This window comes from Mya arenaria, chromosome 9 (genome assembly GCF_026914265.1).
Source record: "Mya arenaria isolate MELC-2E11 chromosome 9, ASM2691426v1".
Taxonomy (NCBI): Eukaryota; Metazoa; Mollusca; class Bivalvia; order Myida; family Myidae; genus Mya; species Mya arenaria.
In genome coordinates, this window is record NC_069130.1 from 57,825,918 (window position 1) to 57,831,003 (window position 5,086).

A 5,086-nucleotide genomic window follows, 5' to 3' on the forward strand; every position below is an offset into this window, starting at 1 on the left:
AAAACCAAGTCAAATATGTTTTATATGAAATACTCGTATCATCTCGATCAGATGCGACTGCCTTGTGGATAGACATGGCTGTCAAATCCGCTCTCAAGGATCAAACATAGTATTTAATGCAGGCTGGAATTCTTCATAACTCAGTGTTGTTGACTAAGTAATATTCAGTCATTTTCCTGCCTGAAAGAAATTAGACTTCTGATTATCAACCAGCAGAAACTACCACCGTAAAATACAAATGCACAAATATTATACATTCTGCACTAATATCCGTCTTAGCCAAGAGTAAGGGTTGGTAGGCACAAATGTGTAGTTGTTGTGCATATGGTTGATAATGATTCACGACAGTCTGGGATTTTAACGAGACCTACACCAAGCCAATGAATGTCAATAGTGTCCAAGCAGATGCGGCTTCAAGCCCCAAACCACATACAACTTTATTTCACTGGTTAATTTTGAAAATATGCATTTTGTAAAAACAAATAACGGGTATGTACATGTATTATGGTATGTTAGAAATAGGTCACGTACCAAAACAAATAATTTTTAAACAATATTTTAAGTCTAATATTTTTCTAAGATAAAACAATCAATTAAAAGATTACATACTCATATCATATCATAAACATAAGTTATGTATAAGTACATATAGAAATATGTAACATGTACATAAGTACATGTAAAATATGAACATGCTCTATGTCTAAACATTCAGCTAATAAAAATGATTTCAGAATTCCAAAGATAAATAAAAAAACAAACGTTTTTGAACACATCAACGTACAAAACTGCTCAAGGATACTTACATTCATAGCCTTTTGATACGAATATCTGAATATCCCAGTTCCATGCTGATTGTTGAGAGTTCGTTTTTTCGAGAGAAAATCTTCTCTTACGCGTATATTTCACTTATAATCCATGTTTTACTGTAATGACTCAAATTGTTAGATGTATCGTAATCAACTGTCAGCGTGTACTTTTAATGTTTATTTATTTTAAACGTATATTCATGAGAAAAACATCACAATGTTTCCAAATCCTACGATGTAGAAATTCCATTATTGACCTATGAATAGCCGGGAAATACCTTCTGTTTCTAAAAATAGCAACATCCGGTACAGGCCGAATACGCCCGATGTTTGTCGCGATCTGTTACGGCGAGTGGCGATATATGTCGATGTTACCCGATGTTTCCCGAGTTGTATTACATGGCTAATACCTTAATCAGAAATAAATAAAGTGTGTGAAAATGACAATATTCGAAATTGTTTTACTTTTAAGTCAGCTTGCAGTTTTTTTCTCCCCAAGTGTTCACTTGCAAACGAATGAGAAAGTACTTGTGCCGTTTAAATAGTTTTGCATTAGTAATCCTTAACTTATCAGCCCATGTGTTTGCCTCTTAAGTCGTCTCGGTTCTTTTTTTGCATTTATTGGCCTTGTTGTCTTGTCTTCCCATGGTAATGACTTGTTTCGTGTTTAACATGCTCATTTGGAGTATCATTATGTCTAGGACGCAATTTTAGTATACTATTATCACGGTTTTCGTTTAAAGGTTAATTTATAATGAAGGTTCAAATAAAAAAAAAACGTCAACAGTTTGAATGCGTCTATAATAAACAAGTTAATACGCATATATTGTCTCTTATAACTCAGATTGAGAGGCGATTCATTTTATTGTTCATTGACCATTTATATGTACACATGAGACTGTTGTATACTACGAAACGGTGTTCTCACTGTTTTTCTAGATTGGAATTACAGAGAAAAAATATCACCATGCAATGGCTGTTTCTTACTGGTTTTCTAGATTGCCACAACAGAGTAATTTATTCCGCGAAAACGACTACCAGATACTCATGTTTTGGGGAGGTAAATGTTTGCCTTGCTATATTGATATACAGGGGAACCAAAACCATGGAAGGTGGTACTACACGACAACCTTGATTGTGAGCTGAGTATTTCTGGTGCTGGTAGATTGAAGAGATTGTAGAGATTGTAGAGAAGCATTCGAACAGAAAAGGAAATTAAGACAAACATATTTCCGGGTTTATCCTTTCTGCTTTGCTATATTATCCACCAGAGAGGGATATCCCATGAAAGGGATTACAAGACGATCATATTTTCAGGCTGATTCATTTTGATTTGCTAACTAACCATACAGGGGACCCGTATCCCATGACGATCATGTGATTCTTCGGTGGTAAAATCATTCATCCAAATATCTTGCGCCCGTTTCCTCCATTTGAAAGCATACCAGCAAAACATCGTCATAAAGAACTGGCTTCCACGATGTTTATACTCGTCAACTCTGTGGCCTGTTTCTAGGTATAATGTTTTTCTATATTTTCGTTATTATATTGGTTAATTGTGTAAAATTAGCCAGTAAATTAATTGATAACAAGTTGAGGATATACGTGTGCATAAATGTTTCAATTATTTAGGAAGCCATAATCATTGACGGAAATAAAAACAGCTATGTCGAATTAAAACTTCAAAGAGAATTATCTGCTTTTCTAAAAACAGACAAATAACAGTTTTGATGATAAAATATTACTGTGCATTTCAGAGTCTTGATTATACTAGCAATAAGCGCGCCGCAGAGCAAATACCAAACTTTGTTTGATGTTCTGTCGAACAAGCGGCAAACTACTTCATCCAGAGTTAAAGGTCTTTATATGCATGTGCGTCTTGTTTTGGGCCTGATTTTAACCTTGTTATATTTGAATATCTTGAATATTTATTTGAGTTGTGGTCAAGTCAAATATTTTGCACAACGAAGATAGCGGAACCAAGGCTATGACCATACCTCATTTACTCACTTTTCGGAGAATCAGACGAGACAAACAAATAAAACAAGTGTCTTGAGTTTTTTTGGAGTTAAGGAATAAAGTACGCTCGGCGTATCATTTATCACCCGGAATTAAGAAACGTTTTCCTTTACTATTGCCAAAAACACTCACTCAAGAGTTTCGTTGAAACTTTCATCGAGTTCGACATCGCCAAACATGCATGTAAGGTTATAATTACGTATCAAGTCAATATAATACAGTGTTTGCGTATTTAATCTCCTGAGGTACTATCGTGAGGATAATGAAGCATGCTACTTTCTTTGAGACACTAATGCCATATTATTGCGTTACAAGGCAATTCTAAATGTAGTAATTTTCAGCACTTTAATATTTCTATTTATTACAATGAAACCGAACATTAATACATTTGCAGTAGATTTTTTAGTAACGAATGTATTGTTTCCCCAAGATAAAATGCAAATGTATTGTGCTGTTAATTTGCGATCAAAGGAAATACTTTTCCAACACGTTTTGATTCGTCACGATTGTTTCCTTAAGAAATGTTTCTTTTGGTAATGAACCATTTGATTGCACGCATATCCACATCAATCTATGTTTCAATGCTAAACCAACTTCCAAAAATGAGAAGGAATAAATATCGTCCAGAAAAATCATTCACCAGAACATAATGCGAATGCTATTTATCTGTTTAATTAATCTTCTTTTGTTACGACGATGAACCAATTGATGCTCTGAGAAAAAATCGTAAAACAAACATAATCGAATGTCAATGTAACAAAAGTAAATATATATACTTCTACTTATTATACAACAAGTAATTGTTCATGTCTGTAATACAATCAAACAGATCAAACAACAATAATCATATTGTCGTCAACAACAACAAAAACAACAAGAAAAAACGAAAGAAAAACAACAACAACATAAACAATAAGAAAAAACTAAAGAAAAACAACAAAAACAAAATAAACAAATGAATGAGTAAATAAAGAGATAAATAAATAATTAAGTCAATTGATTAGCTATATCTTAAAAATTTTACTTTTAAAAACAATTCAATAAGCATGTTTTTTATCCGTTACAGATGTAGGGTGATAGATAGGAAGCTAGTTTTTAAGAGCACAAACTGGATTGATGCAAAACCATATATTTTGTTTATGATTGTTTTACATTATTATGTTGAATTCGTTTGATTGTAATGATGTAAACAAAACAAAACATAATATTTTGTACAAATAAAAATATAAGCGATATTTAGGCGCTTCTTTAGGTTTTTTAGTGACCAAGTAGCTACTTATTGTGAAAAAAACACATTTTTAAACGCTAATATGTTTTCTCTTTTTTGTTTTGATCCAAGCAAGTCAAAATAGTTAAACATAATAATACATTGAAGTAAAAGAACTGTATGGATGTAAAGTGTACCCCATCAATACTTCTCAAGTTAGAACAAGTATAACTCGGGCAAGTGTGTTTTACTAAACAAGATCAATGTTTGCTTGTGACTTGATGAATTGTCCATCTTAAGGTGAATAAATTGTTAAGCAATGACACGATATCATGACCGTCTAAGGCATAACAATATGCCATCTCCCGACGGACAGTCCAATCATTCACTAAGATAAAGATATTCTGTCCAAAAAGTTTCCTAAAAACATTACCAGTACTGTAAGCTTTAATGAATTTCTCTTAGCTCTGCACGGTATCATGAGCATCTAAAGTATAACAATACAATATCCCGATAGATAGTCCTATTATTCGTTAAGATAAAGATAATTTGCCCAAAATGTTATTGTACATACTATATTTTTGAAAGAGGCGAACGTGTGAACTATCATAATAATAAACATCGTACTGGTTACATGTTTTCCCTGTCGACTTGACATTGTGAAGTTGTCAGACTGCAAACTTCACATTTCCATGCTGCATTTACTCCATAATTTGTATAAGTTGAAATGCTTTTTGTGGAGTGTTCACAGTAAATATGGCATTAACCTATTCAACTTATATTTTAATTGGTAATTCTTCTGGAAACTTTCTAAAATGACGGGAAAAATGCAACAAAATAGTTTATGTAAGTTCAAAGAGCTGCTCATATCGTTTGTGCATGCTGTCCTTGGTGTTGGTTATCTGCCCTTTTCGATGGTGATGGTTAGCCATGCCGTTGGTTAGACTTGAACAAGCGGAAGTCATGGATTGCTCCATTTACACCTGGACCATATAAGCCGCTTGCTCAAATTTGACCGCATATGTACTTACATGAACAACGATGTCTGTGA